This window comes from Anolis carolinensis, chromosome 2 (genome assembly GCF_035594765.1).
Source record: "Anolis carolinensis isolate JA03-04 chromosome 2, rAnoCar3.1.pri, whole genome shotgun sequence".
NCBI classification, from domain to species: domain Eukaryota; kingdom Metazoa; phylum Chordata; class Lepidosauria; order Squamata; family Dactyloidae; genus Anolis; species Anolis carolinensis.
Genome location: NC_085842.1, coordinates 182,049,809 through 182,066,188, shown reverse-complemented (window position 1 = coordinate 182,066,188; position 16,380 = coordinate 182,049,809).

Here is a 16,380-nt window from a genome sequence, read left to right as displayed (position 1 = left end):
TATGAATTGCATAGTAACTATAAATAGCATGGAATCATTCATTTATTGGATATACTAATCTTTTTTTTACAGTCTCATCCCATGAATTGAATTATTGAGAAGATGTCTCTTTCCATCCCTCTATTGTATTACCCCTAGTAATAAACAAGTAGCATCCGATGGAATTCCAATGAAATTTATCAATCAATTGATTCCCTTGTCTTGTCCAGATGCATTTTGTCAGGTTAATTATGTCAGAATCTTCTTATAAATGTTTTGCAGTCCTACTTCAACAAAAAAGCCAGTGACAGTTTGCTAATATCAGGCTATAACTAACTAACAAAATGAAGTTCAACAGGGACAAATGCAAGATACTTCACTTTGGCAGAAAAAATGGAAATCAAAGATACAGAATGGGGGACGCCTGGCTTGACAGCAGTGTGTGCGAAAAAGACCTTGGAGTCCTTGTGGACAACAAGTTAAACATGAGCCAACAATGTGATGCGGCTGCTAAAAAAGCCAATGGGATTCTGGCCTGCATCAATAGGGGAATAGCGTCTAGATCCAGGGAAGTTATGCTCCCCCTCTATTCTGCCTTGGTCAGACCACACCTGGAATACTGTGTCCAGTTCTGGGCACCACAGTTGAAGGGAGATGTTGACAAGCTGGAAAGCGTCCAGAGGAGGGCGACTAAAATGATTAAGGGTCTGGAGAACAAGCCCTATGAGGAGCGGCTTAAAGAGCTGGGCATGTTTAGCCTGCAGAAGAGAAGGCTGAGAGGAGACATGATAGCCGTGTACAAATATGTGAAGGGAAGTCATAGGGAGGAGGGAGCAAGCTTGTTTTCTGCTGCCCTGCAGACTAGGACACGGAACAATGGCTTCAAACTACAGGAAAGGAGATTCCACCTGAACATCAGGAAGAACTTCCTCACTGTGAGAGCTGTTCGACAGTGGAACTCTCTCCCCGGGGCCGTGGTGGAGGCTCCTTCTTTGGAGGCTTTTAAGCAGAGGCTGGATGGCCATCTGTCGGGGGTGCTTTGAATGTGATTTCCTGCTTCTTAGCAGGGGGTTGGACTGGATGGCCCATGTGGTCTCTTCCAACTCTACTATTCTATGATTCTATGATTCTATGATTCTATAACAATTTTTGCAATCATAACGAAATGTAATGATAAATGTAATAACTGCCCACTCAGAATCGAGTTTCATTAAATACAATTGTACTTACTCCCAGGTAAGTGCATTTAGTAGACCTAAATACCCTGAAGGCAGCAGATCCCATCTAATCTTGGAAGCTAAGTAAGTTCAGCCTGGTTAGTTCTTGGATGGGAGACTTCCAATGAATGACATGTGATTTAGGATATATTTCAGAGGAAAGGACTGACAAAGCCACCTCTAAGTATTGTGGGGTTTTTGTTTTGTTTTTGTTTGTTTTTAAAAAAAATCAATTTCTCAAGGATTCCTGACAATATTATTGAGGCTCTTAAAGGCATCTAATACCAGAAATATTTCTATTATTATGTACCATATAGATTTTACTATAAGCCGAGTTTTTCAACCCTCTTTTTGAGCCAAAAAAAGCCTCCCTCGGTTTATAATGGGGTCAAGCCACCAACTGAGTCTGGAGGCCATTGCTTGCAATAGATGATATATTTTTCTCCCTTATCAGTGTGTTTACTTTTCCAAAGCCTCCCTCGCACTTAACCAAAGGAATGTTTTGAAAAGGGAAAGGAGGGAGAGAGAGGCCTTGCAAGTCAGGAAGAAGAAAATACATATATCCTTTAATCTTATAAAAGCATTTCCCCCTGAAATATTTGTTAATCTTTCCTACAGATATATAGGCATTTCCCTTTGCAAGCCTTTGCAGTCCCTGTGTACCTATATATCTGTATCTATCTATATACATTAATTTTATATATGATTTTTCCCCTCATATGTTTGCAGGTCTTTGCAAATCCTATACACATAGATATCTAGAGATTTCCATGTACCTGTATATTTATATCTATATGTATACATTATTTTTATATATGAATTTTCCCCTCACATGTTTGCAAGTTTCTGCAAATCCTATATAGATATAATTATATAAAGAGAGATATCTAGATAGATATATATGAATATAGATATATAGGGCATGCAAATATAACAAGGTGGAAATGCACACACACACACACATATAGACATGTCCAGATATGAATATAGATATAAAGGCCTTGCAAATATTGCTGGGGAAATGCACACACACATATAGAGAGAGATGTCTAAATAGACATAAACATAGATATATGGGGCTTGCAAATATTCCAGGAGGGAAATGCACATATATCTAGAGAGAGAGGATTTGCAAACGTTTCAGGGGAAATGCATGTGTGAAATTACTATATATAATTACATATCTATATCTAGCTCTGCATTGTTTATATAAGCATTGAATGTTTGCCTGTTACAGTTGGAAGCCGGCCTGAGTCCCCATGGAGAGATAAGGCTGGATACAAATGAAGTTTTGTTATTGTTGTTGTTATTATAAAGTTATTGTTGATATCATATTGCTTTTGTTGACTCTGCTTTTCCACTTACAGAGCTAGTTTACTGTTTTTCTTTGAAATATGGTCAATATTCAAAAACATTTAAGCTACTCCATAAATTTTATTGGTATCTATTTTTATTTTGAAATTTACCAGTAGCTGCTGGTACTTGAGTCAATAAGTTTTCCCAGTTTTCTGTGGTAAAATCAGGTGCCTTAGCTTATATTCAGGTCAGCGTATACTCGAGTATATACGGTATATGTATATACCACTTTTTCTCTCTTGAAAAATACTATTTATTGACAGTAGCAATTGTTCCCTTGGTTTTCCTTTTGATTGGACATGTACAGTACAGCATTTCCACAGCATGAAGATTAATTCTGTATTGGGAAAAACATTTTTAATGTTTGGCTATACAAATACCCCTTTCATCATAGGTACAGAAAATTGTATAACATTTGTATAATACATAGAGTCCCCCAGTGGCGCAGTGAGTTAAACTGCTGAGCTGCCAAACTTGCTCACCGAAAGGTCAGCGGTTCAAATCCACGGAGTGGAATTAGCACCCGCTGTAAGTCTCAGTTTCTGCCAACCTAGCTGTTTGAAAACATGCAAATGTGAGTAAATCAATAGGTACCGCTCCAGCAGGAAGGTAACGACACTCCATGTAGTCATGCTAGCCACGTGACCTAGGAGGTGTCTACGGATAACGCCGGATCTTCGGTTTAGAAATGGAGATGAGCACCAACCCCCAGAGACGGACACAACTAGACTTCATATCAGGGGAATACCTTTACCTTTACCTATAACACATGGCTGAAAGGCAACCATTTGTATAACACATGGCTGAACTTGCAATTCAGTGAAGCTATTGTAAAATGTATGTAGTTAAGACCTGAATTCTATTGGCTATTTTCAACTAGACTAACCTCTCGTAAACTGTTAAATGGTGAGACAACATCGAAGTAAGTTTAGTCCATGGGGGGTCTTCTCTAATTAGGGTTTTATTGAGGCCTAGCAGTGCAAATGTCTCAACTAAAATGACTCCATTGGGTCCAAGAGGAAATCCAAGGAACTGGATCTAGAATTGCTGACGTCTTATGACGGAATGAAAGTCCAGTGATTTCAATTCATTTATCGCCAAGAAAAAACGTATAAGCTTACAGTTTCACAGTGCAATCATATGTATATCAATTCAGAAGGAAGCCACACTGAGTTCAATAGCCCCATTGTAAATGTGCATAGAATTGCAACTTTAGGCATTTCAGGGAACTGGAAATATGAATGGGTTTCCCCATTGCAGTGGGCCCTTGATGGCACAGTGTGTTAAAGCGCTGAGCTGCTGAATTGCAGACCAAAAGGTCCCAGGTTCAAATCCCAGAAGCAGAATGAGCGCCCGCTGTTAGCCCCAGCTCCTGCCAACCTAGCAGTTCGAGAACATGCAAATGTGAGTAGATCAATAGGTACCGCTCTGGCGGGAAGGTAACGGGACTCCATGCAGTCATGCCGGCCACATGACCTTGGAGGTGTCTTTGGACAACACCGGCTCTTCGGCTTAGAAATCGAGATGAGCACCAACCCCCAGAGTCAGTCACGACTGGACTTAACGTCAGGGGAAACCTTTACCTTTACTTTCCCCATTGCAGTGAGAGAGATCGTACTTCTATTGAAATCATAGCCACTGTGGTATAGTGGTTTGAGCACTGGACTGCGACACTGGAAGCCAGATTTTGATTCCCCACTGGGCCATGGAAATCCATCTGAAGACCAAATTAATCACTATTTGTCCCCTCAGAAAATCACAAGATACCTCAAAGGAAAGTATGAGCACCCCCCCCCCCCCCCGAGCAAAACTTGCAGAAAAAAACCACAACCTATAATAGGCATGGTTTAAAAGGTAAAGGTTTCCCCTGATGTTAAGTTCAGTCATGTCTGACTCTGGGGGTTGGTGCTCATCTCCATTTCTAAGCCGAAGAGCCGCCGTTGTCCGTAGACACCTCCAAGGTCATGTGGCCGGCATGACTGCATGGAGCGCTGTTACCTTCCCGCCGGAGCGGTACCTATTGATCTACTCACATTGGCAAGTTTTCGAACTGCTAGGTTGGCAGAAGCTGGAGCTAACAACGGCTGCTCCCACCGCTCCCGGGGTTTGAACCTGGGACCTTTCGGACTGCAAGTTCAGCAGCTCAGTGGTTTAACACACTTTGCCACCGGGGCTCCTTAATAGGCATGGTTAGGGTCACTATAAGCCAGGAATTGCTTGAAAGCACACAACAATTATTTCCAAATGCACATCTCTATGTTTAAATGTTCTTATTTTTTTAAGTGATGAGTTATCTTGGGCAGGGATTGTTCATGGCTTCCCACCCTAAAAACAGTGCAGACAAAACAAGCAAACAGTTTCTGCAAGACTCAATTCACTTGTGACAGGTCCTTCTAAGCAGACTTTCAAATTTAAAACATTGGTAGATCCAATTATGGGTTTCCTGTACCACATAGGGATTAATGTTACCACAGAAATCATGAATTAAAGTTGTAATACTAAACATATGTAACTGGTTGTCATCAGTGGAACTTATTTCTAATTGAACATAGGCTAAATTTTACATGGAGTCATAGTATCCTAAGAGTGCAGACAGCCTTCCTCTGTATATCAAACAAAATGTTCTTGTTCATCCCTCTGTTCGATGTATGGATCTAGATTATCACTCAATAAATATCTTTTCATGCCCAGTCTTGGCTTGAGATAGTCATCCTCTCCCATCTAAATTATATTTGTTCCAGGATTCATCCTAAAGACAAGCATGAAATTCCACAGGCTTAAATTCTTACAAAATCTTCATATAAGGTCCTGGCATGCAGCAATTGCGTATGGTAGAAAACTATTTGCTTTTTTTTGGGGTTTGGTTTGTGCTGTTTTTAGCATGGCAAAAGAATATTCATACATTTCAAGAGGGTCAAGGAAGATCAGTGTGGACAAGAAGTCTCCTAATACATTCCCCTTGGATTGCTGTGGGAGATGTTGTGCAGACTCAGAGCTTTCCTGGGAGATTCAAAGTAAGATGTGCTGTGGATCTGAGTCCTAAAAATGCTGAGCAGCATTTGTGTTCTGTTTTGTTTTGTGGTGATGGTGGCATTTTTTCAAAACAAGTTTTGAAACTGCAAAATATGCTGTTAGAAGCGGATCCCAGATAATGATGCGCAAATTGCTGAAGCAGCGGTTTTGAGCATCGCTGGGCTGTCAATTTCTGCTGTGCTCCTGTTTAGCCCCGGAGCTGTGATCTAAGGAAGGAAATAGGGCTTGAATGCTCTTTGGTTTTGTTTGGTTTTGAAAGATTGTAATTCTTGTATTAGCTGAATCTTTTCTCCATCCTTTTCTCCACTACTTCTGGAAATCCAAGGCAGCCTTCCTCAATCTCCTTGTCCTCTATATGTTTTGGATTGGAGGTGTAGCCAAACACATTTGGAGAACACCAGGTTAATCCAAGACAATTGACATAGGGCTTGTTCACAATCTGACATTATCGTGCTATATTCTCCTTTTGTTGCCATAGCTCCATCCTATGGAAGACTGGTATATGTTCGACGTAGTTTAGCTAGAGACCAAGAATTCTCAGTTCCCCTCTCTAAACCATAGGATGTTGCCATGGAACCACAAATGAAACCACAATGTTACAATTCAATATAATGAACTGGAAATCAGCTGTTAGCAACAGTGCTGTGGAATTTGAAGAGGCACCAATGGAGGGCAAAAGGAAGAAATGTGTCAAGGGGAAGTGTGTCAAGCCAATCCTTGTCAGGACCGCCTTCCATCAGGAAAACATCATGAGGCTCAAGAATAGGTCTCTACAGTCACTGACGGACCCACTTTAAAGACACTACACTTGGAAGGCAATAGAGGTGGACGCAGTATTTCTTCCATTTGTTTCATTCGGGTATTCATTTCATACTGTCCATTTGGAAGGCACGAAACGACGCAAAAGACGACATGAAAGAGAAAGTTGCACAATGACTGTGGTTTTCTTTTGTTTTCGTGCCACGTGGCTTTGGGGAGAGTTCTTCTGCATGTGTCAGAGGAGGAGGAGGCGATTTTTGGCCAATCAGAGGCCAAAGAAAAAGTGACATGGCCAGGGTATTTAAGGGGGCAACCACCCCTAAGGCACCCATTGCGGGTGCGTCCTTTGCTGCTGCTGTTGGACTGGCTTGCTCTCTCTCCACTTGCTTGCCTTCATCCTTGTCTTTTGCCTTGCCTTGCTGGGGAAAGATTTGTATTTTATTTTTTTCCTAGCTGCTTGGCATATTTTTCATTTTTTTCTTCGAAGGAAGGGACTGGGATTTTTGAAGGAGTGGGGGGTGTTTGGCTGGGGAGCATGTGTGGGGCTTTGGCGGTGAGGGAAAGAAGGGGATTTCTCTCTTGTAGTTAGCTAGCTTTGCTGTACTTTAATATTTTAAATTATTTATTTTTCTTCTTGATTCTTTGTTTAAAATCTCCCCTTTCCTCCCCCTATTGTATTAAAAACTTTTTTTTTCAAAGTCAAGGAATTGTTGGGCTTCCCTTCTCAGTTTAGAAAACAAACCTGTCTCTGGGTGGTTGTATGTTTTCCGGGCTGTATGGCCATGTTCCAGAAGTATTCTCTCCTGACATTTCGCCCACATCTATGGCAGGCATCCTCTAAGGATCTGACCACTTCAACTGCATTGATCTGGTCCTCAGTGTTTGTTAGGATGAGGTCAAGAGTAGCTGATCCCCTTGTTGCCTCTTCTACCTTCTGGACCATAAAATTGTCTGCAAGACAAGTGAGGAATTTGTTGGACTTTGTACTCTTGGCTGAGTTTGTTTTCCAGCAGATATCAGGATAGTTTAAATCACCCATGACTACTATATCTCTTCTTTGTGCCTGTTTGGTCAGCTGCTGACAGAAGGCTTCATTAAGTTCTTCATCCTGGTTCGGAAGTCTGTAGTAGACACCCACAATGAGATCATTTTGAGTCCCGGTTCTCTTGATTCCTATCCAGATGCTTTCAAATTGGTTTCCCGGATTGCCGTCTTGCATCTCTTCTGCAATGTAAATGTTTTTGACATATAGGGCCACTCCCCCTCCTCTCACCTTTGTTCTGTTTCTGTGAAAAAGGTTATAACCTTCAATGGCTACATTCCAGTGATGGGTGTCATCCCACCATGTTTCAGTGATGCCTATGACATTGTAAGTGTGGTGTTGTGCTAAAATTTGGAGTTCATCTTGTTTATTCCCCATGCTCTGTGCAATTTCCCATTGTTTCTTTCAAATCCAAGCTCTTTGTGCATCCCCTTCCCCGCTCTTCTACCACAGAACAGGCAGCAACCTTTGTCTGGGTTAGGGTTGGTGGGCCAAAGGGGGCCCTCTTGTGCCCCCCCAAAAGGGAGTCCAGCCACGCCTAGTGACTTCCCAAGTTGACATGGAGCTTGGCCCTTGGGAAACTACATTTCCTTTCTCCCTCTAGTTCTTTTGCATTTCCTATTGTTTCTTTACAATCCAGACCCTTTGTGCTTTGATTTTCTTCCATTAAAATGTAACAGCAGCCTTCCTCTGGGTATTGAAATCCCTGCTCAGCTGTGGGGGACCTTAGTCAAACCATACTCTCTCAAAGGAAAGCAATGGCAAGCCTCCTTTGAAGAAAAAATACCCTGTGACTGGGTTGTTGTCAGTTGATACTGATACTTCAAATGCAACCAAATTAACTTCTTAGGCTGCACTTGGCTGCACTCCAATGCTCTTAAAAGGATTGCTTGCATTGTTGCTTGCACAGCCATGTCAGACTTGCAATTTTGGGAAATGATCGATGTTCTGCCCATGCCCCATACCACACATTGTGCTTCCTGTGGAAAACCAGCCAGATTAACTAGCTAGCCAGCACTAGGCCCTTGCCAGTCCCTAGCAAACCATTTGGACCAAGGAAAGTGTGATGTCCGCAGGAGGTAGAGCATTTGTCTTCTGCTCACAGGGGCATCTGTACTAGCTTCTGCTTTGTCAAATGGAAAAGTAGGTATGCAATAAATGCCATTTGGGCCTGAAGAGTCAGTCAGATAGTCTTCTGTGCATGTAAGACCAGAGCCAACTGATGTCTTGGAAATGGTGACTGATCTCCTTTGTTGGGTTTCATACCACTTACCCTGTTCATGAAAGAACAAAGAATTTTGTAGTACTGTAAAAATTAAAACATTCATGTTGCATAAGCTTTCATGGCCTGTAGTCCCTTTGTCAGCACAAATTGAGTGTTAGTTGGCAGATTTTATGGGGAGTGAATAAGTGGAAAATGTAATGACTGAGTTGAAGGGAGAAGAATTCATTGCTTTAAATATGGTTGTTGACAATAACTCGGTGGAAATGACAGGCATTGTTTTACTGAATATATATGAGATGATAAAAAGGCTTTGGCCTTATTGAAACCTGGCACCTGAATATGGAAGGGGTCCCATTCTGTCCTTTGCTTCTGGCAGCAAATTTTATTTGGTTATCTCAATCTTGGGGAGTAAATGGGACTGAGGGAAGCTATAGACATTCTAAAGAGTTCGCCTCTTGGCTCGCTTGGTTATTCAGGTTGAAATGCAGGCCTGTAGTTAAAGACAAGGGAGTCACGGGTTCAACCCTTCCACCCAAAATGTTTCAGATTTTAAAAAACGTGGTTTACTCATGAATTTTAACGGGTTAACCAATTTATGAGTAAACCAGGTTTGTTTTATTTTAACCTGAAACATTTCGTTTAAAAATGTTAAACCCCCTACAGGCCTGCTGAACTGTAGTGCAGGATGAATAGATGTATAGTAACACTAGGTAAAAGCAGACCTGAGTTTTCAAGTGAGATGCTTGGGATTTTCAAAGGGGGAAGCAAAGTGTTGTCGAAGGCTTTCATGGCCGGGATCACAGGGTTGTTGTATGTCTTTTGGGCTGTGTGTGGCCATGTTCCAGAAGTATTCTCTCCTGACGTTTCGCCCACATCTATGGCAGGCATCCTCAGAGGTGTAAGACATGGATAAACTAAGCAAGGAAAGGAAAAAATATATATCTGTGGAGAGTCCAGGGTGTGGCAAGAGTCCTTTGTCAGCTGGAAGCCAGCATTGTTTCAGTTAAGCACCCTAATTAGCATTGGAAAGATTTGTCTCTTGCCTGGGTGGCATCCTTTGTTCAGTCATTAGCCATCCTTGGGGCTCCTCTGCCCTCAGAGTGTTGCTTCCCATCTACTGTGCTGATTTTAGAGTTTTTTTTAATACTGGTAGCCAGATTTTATTCATTTTCATGGTTTCCTCCTTTCTGTTGAAGTTGTCCACATGCTTGTGGATTTCAATGGCTTCTCTGTGTAGTCTGACATGATAGTTGTTGGAGTGGTCAAGCATTTCTGTGTTCTCAAATAATATACTGTGTCCAGGCTGGTTCATCAAGTGCTCTGCTATGGCTGATTTCTCTGGTTGAGTGAGTCTGCAGTGCCTTTCATGTTCTTTGACTCTTGTTTGGACGCTGCGTTTGGTGGTCCCTATGTAGACTTGTCCACAGCTGCAGAGGACAGAGGATCCCTCTTGTCTTTCGCTGACCGTAGCATTTGTTGGATTTTCTTTGTGGGTTTGTAGATAGTTTGTATGTTGTGCTTCTTCATCAGTTTGCCTACCTACAACAACCCGAGGAAGCAAAGCTTTAATGTCTTTGTCTGGAGTACCTCATCAGCCCATGGCTCTTGAGGGGGAAGTCTAATGTAATAATCCATTAGGAGTGTAGCCTAATTTTATTGGCATATGTCCACATCTTCTGCTAACCCAGGTTAAAGAAAGACCTGTGAAGCACTTGATCTAATATTTCTGTATAAACCACGGCCCTTTGTTATCCACTGGGGTTTGGTTACAGGAAGCTCTGAGGACACTGAAATCCATGGATGCTTAGGTCCCGTAACATACAGTACCATTCTAAAATGGTGTCCCTTATATAAAATGGGGCATTTGCTTTTGGGGCATTTGCGGTGTGTGTGTGTGTGTGGGGGGGGGGCGTATTTGCATGTCATGGGTGGTTGACTCTGTGAATTTAAAGGTCCAATTGTACAAAAGTAGTGGCTTTGAGCTTTGTTGTGCACCTTCAAGCCATTTCTAATTTGTGGAGATCCTACCAGGGAGTTTTCTTAGCAAGGTTTGTTCAGAGCTTTCCTCTGAGAGTTTGACTTGCTTGAGATCTCTCAGTGGATCCCATGGCAAAGTGGGGATTCAAGCCCTAATTAGAGTTCTAGTCTAACACTGGCTTTGACCATGTCAAGGTCAACTTTCCCCATCAGTGGGTAACAACAGCCTGCCAAAAGCTTTAAAAGGTTGCTTTTTGGACTACCAGAATCCACAGTCAGTATGATCAGCACCAGATGTAAGATTTGGGGAACTTGGGGGAGGATAGTAATTCCAGGCTCTGCACGTGTTTTCATTCAAGAACTGGTCACACCTACTTTCTCTCCTCTTAGAATCATGGAATAATAGAGTTGGAAGAGACCACATGGGCCATCTCGTCCAACCCCCTGCCATGCAGGAAAAGCACAATCAAACCACCCCTGACAGATGGCCATCCAGCCTCTGTTTAAAAGCTTCCAAGGAAGGAGCTTCCACCATTTTCCGAGGCTGAGAGTTCCATTGCTGAACTCTTGTGGCTTCCTTCACTAAACTCCACTCTTTCACCACGTTTTCTTGTAGTATGCATTCAAGTTGTTTCCAACCTATGACAACCCTAAGATGGAGTTTTCCGAGGCTAAAAGGATCTGACTTGCTCATGGGCACCTAGTGAGTTTTCATGGCTGAGCAGGGATTCAAACGGTGGTCTCCAGAGGTGTGATCCAATGCTCAAACCTCAACCCTGGGCTTTTGCTTATCACAGTGTAGCAGTGACATAAAAGGAGGTATACCACAGCAATGTTTAGCACTAGACTTGGCAACTTTACATGGTAGACTGTGTTTTTCTATCTGCAGCATCTCAGCCAGAGACTTTGATACTAGGCGGAAGGTTTCACACAATAGTGCAGTCCCCAAGTGCCCCCTGCAGGCCTTTTATAGAACTACTGCACTCTGCTAACTGCACCTCCAAGGTCTATTGTCTCTGTTTCAAAGGCCAAAGCTCTAGCGGGGAAATGCTACTGAGCATCAGCCAGCTCTGCATTAAATGTCATGACCAGTGCATAGCCCTGCCAGTGAATCTGCCAGTCCAAGGAGCATTATTAAGTTGGAAGGCACCAAAATAATACACTACTGGTATCGCTCACTGTCACATAGATGCGAGAAATGGGAATAACCAACACTCTGAGGGCAGAGGAGACCCATGGATGCTAATGACTGAACAAAGGATGCCCTCCAATTAGGGTGATTAACTGAAACATTAATGCTGGTTTCCCAGTGACAAGGGACTCTTGCCACACCCTGGACTCTCCACAGATACATATTTTTTTCCTTTCCTTACCTAGTTTATCCATGCCACACAGCCTCTGAGGATGCCTGCCATAGATGTGGGTGAAACGTCAGGAGAGAATACTTCTGGAACATGGCCACACAGCCCGAAAGACATACAACAACCCAATAATGCTTTGCTTAATCATTTCAATGGCCCCAAGACATTAAGTACACACAAGCAGATGCACCCAGCCTTCTCCAACCTGGTTATTTCCTGATGTTTTTGGCTTTTTTTCATGTCAGGAACAACTTGAGAAACTGCACGTTGCTTCTGGTGTGAGAGAATTGGCCATCTGAAAGGACGTTACCCAGGGACGCCCAGATGTTTTGATATTTTTACCATCCTTGTGGGAGGTTTCTCTCATGTCACCACATGGAGCTGGAGCTGATAGATGGAACTCATCCGCGCTCTCCCTAGAAACCTTCAGGTCAGTAACCCAACCTTCAAGTCATCAGTCCTGCCAGCACAAGGGTTCAACCCACTGCGCCATTGGGGCTATGTTTTTGGCTACAACACCATTAGTCTATTCATTATTCTGTTGCTGAGGCTGATGGCAGTTGCAGTCAAAGGCGCTTGAAGGCACATTATAAGTTGATGTGCATCAAGGAATTTGAGTGGTACAGTGCAAGTATCGGAGGGAGGTTGTTCCCAAGGCATCACAGATTTAGCATTTGGATCATGTGTAATCACGCATGGTCAGAGAAATTATACATAAGCACATTGCAAGTGATCTGGAAGCAGGAGAGAGAAGGTATGTGTGTGAGAGGGAGAATCTGTCAGATTACTCAACTGTTACATTGATATTCTTGCTACTCCTCAGGTTGTTTGTGCATTCAGGGTGCCCCTGTTTCAAAAGAAGGTATCCAACAAGGAGATGTTTTTGCCTTACATCTTTCTTGAGTTTAACACAATTATAGGAAAGAAGGAAGCCACAACAGCTGTAGTGAAAATATGATTTCCCTACAGGGTTTTCATAACAAACCCTGATGGAGGAACTGTCAAAGTTTCCCATTCCTTCATAGGTCATGGATCCATCATTTTTGAGTCAGGGCTTACCATAAACATGACATTTTCTGATAGATAGGAACTCAAAATTGCAACTGAAAATTGCAGACTTTGCAGTATGCCAAAGTAAATATATCAAGTAGGTATAAAAAGTAAATGCTAGATAGGGAGGGAAGAAACTCTGTGCAAGTTGTTGAGATGCTCTGACCCTCTAGCAAGTGCCATCTGTATTGGACTACAGTGCGACAAATGGGGATGCTGGGAAATATCCTATGCATCTGCAAATGCCAGTTTAGGGAAGATGTAAGTCCCCAGCAGGATTCCATCTCATAATATTATGTGGCAACTCCTACATGGCTATCAATCCTAGAAATGTTGACATTAATTCACCCCGTAAAGGACATGTGATGCCCACACAAAAATGTTGTCGGGAAGAATCAGTGCGAATTTCATTTTATATATTTTACCAAAATCTGCAGACCTCTTCATATTAAGGATGAAAGAAATTTGCCTTTTTCAAAAAGTTGAAAAACACTAAAGCCAATAATTGTTTCCATCAATATCTACGGGCTTTAAGTGTTAAATCTGTTTTTACAATGTGCCTTATGGAACTGTATTGGGGCTAGTATCTGCTTTTAAAAAAAATATATCCAGTGCATATTGTTGATGATTTAGTTTCAGCTTGTTTTTGAGGCTTTATCAAAATATATAAATGTCATATTTAGGATGAAAAAAACTGAATTTAAAAATGTAAATGTGAAAGAAAGAGAAACAAAAAGATTTTCCCATCCCAGTTAATATAACCAAATTCAGCATATAGGAGTTTTCCACTGCAGATCTGCCAATCATCTTGTCAGTATTCAAAGACATGTCTCTGTTAGTCTGAAATATTAGTATGCAAAAGGATCTTGTAGCACTTTTGAGACTAACTGAGAGAAAGAAGTTGGTAGCATATGGTTTTGGAGACTTAAGTCTCCTTCATCAGATGCCTGCTAAGGGACTGTGAGACCTCTTTGTCGGCACAGATGACAATGTTTGCTATGAGGAATTTTGCACAGAAACATATACTTAAATCTCCTTCCTTTGCTTCTGGATTCGTGGAACAGCACTGTTTTTTCAAATGGGGTTCCAAGACAGGCTGGGATTCCTCTGAAGCTTATTCATTCACCCACTGAAATCTGGAATGTCCATCAGCTTCCCCCAAAAGATTGATAGATCACCACTTTCGATCCCCAAGTGCAGCCACAGGAAAATTTCTGAGTGTTTCCCATAATGTGCTCTGTTTATATCTGGGGCATATAGTGAAGGCCATCCCTGAGATATGTATCCTAGAATTGCCAGAGTGAAAATGGAAAGCGTCTCTGTTTCTTTAAAAGTTCTCAAAAAGAAGTAATTTGGGCAGCTGATGTTTATTGACTTGTTCCATGGCCAACAATGTCAGGTGAAAGTTGATACAACCATTGAAGTTACAGGTCCTTACACCAGTTTTCAATCTGGCAACACTGCCTAGCACTCTGCTCACAATACAGTACAATCCCCAAGTCTGCAGAAAATACATTCCAGGACTTTCATTTGGATAGGCAAAGACACTGGTAATTGCAAAACCCTCTTGAACTTCTTGACTTCTGCTAGAAGCTAGAGTTGCACTGGAGGGCCTAAAAATAACTTTCTAGTCATCGCTAGTCTCCCAGAATGGGTCTGTGGTCAATATCCAGCAGTATACCATCATAGAGTCACAGTGGAGGACATAGAAAATGCCATGAGATGACATATTTTGTCAAATGCAGGTATATAAAACTGTGAATGTAGGCCTCATGGATATGGGTTTCATGGAGAAGCTCCATGATGGATGATTCCATATGGCAGGGCCTCTCCAAAGGTAGAAAGGCTGGAAAACGTGGCTGCAGAGAGAGAGACTACTTGGGAGTCCCTTGAGGGGACGTGTTCTGCATGCAGTTGTAGCTGTCAACAATTGTTTTTGTTGACTAAACTGTCATTTCTTTGAAAAAAGAAAAGAAGTGGGAGTTCTTTTTAAATCAATTTACCTCTTCCCAGACTTCCCTCCAGGGACCTTTTCCCTAACACTGAAGAAAGAGCATTATATCTTGTAGACAGCGATAACAGATAAAAGCAATTACTCAGTGCCAGAGCCGAGTGTAAATATTGTAAATTTTTAAATCAGAGTAAATATGCTCATTTCCCAACCTTATATATACATATGCCCTTAACTGTCAGGCATGGCTGACTCCCTTCACATAAACCAAGCAGGCAAAGCCCTTCACCAAAGAGAAAAGGGATACAGATCTAAAATCAGAAATTGTAGTATTTGAAAACCAGTGGGAGAACACTTCAGCCTCCCAGGATACTCATATGACTGAGTTTAAAGTAACTGTTGTGATGTGAAGAAACTTCAAAGAGGGATTATAGCAAAGAGATGGCTGGCTGAGTTAGAATTCAGCTAGAAGCGCCAGTCGATCACCAGAGGTTTGAATCTGGATCATGGTTTCTTATCACGTTCTTTGTGTTAATTGGTTTATAAGGAAGTTTGTCTAACTGGGAATTGCCAACATTAATAATTTGTGAATGGGAAGCTCTTTTGGGCCATTGTAGTAAAAGGCCAAGAAAAGGAAAAAGATCATGTGGCATCTTAACATGTTAGTTGTGTATATGTGTGAAGATGAATAAAAATATCCTCTACCTTTATTAACAGTTTCTAAAAGAGTAACCATGATAGCCTGTTAACCAGGGGTATCAAGTTTGGGTCCCCAGATGTTATCGAACGACAAACTCCATGACTTTTAATGATCCGCCATGTGGACTGGGGATAATGGGCATTGCAACTCAACAGCATTTGTGGCTCAGAAGCTGAGGCTGGAGAAAGGTGAAAGGACATTTTTAAAGTCAGACACCATATCCACAAGCCTTGTATGTAAAGTCAAACCTCACTAACCTGACTAAACAGAACAAACTGCAGCCTTCCAGATGTTACTGTACCCAACTCCCATCACCCATGGCTATACAAACACCCAGGATGCTCTTGACAATTTTACATCTTCCTGCTGCGTTCAGATAAGAACTCGGCTATAACTTATAATGTCGCCAAGTTCTGCACTGCAGCGATTAAAATACAGCAGTCGGTGACTAATAGCACAAGCTAGTACAAGTCAAGGTTTTATAATAGCAGGAAATCAGGATTATATTCTTTTAATTATAGTATGGATGTTGCTCCCACCTCTGTTTGATGGACTTCCCTTTCCTGTGCCACATGAGCACCCCAACTCCTTCCCTTCAGACTCCCTTTCTTTTAATTCCACTAATTGTGTTGGGTTTGGATGTAATCCTGCATATGGCTTTGGCTTAGATTCTTGGCTTAATTGTATTGATGTCCTGGCAATGCACTTATTTTAAAGTTTTGAAGTTTTA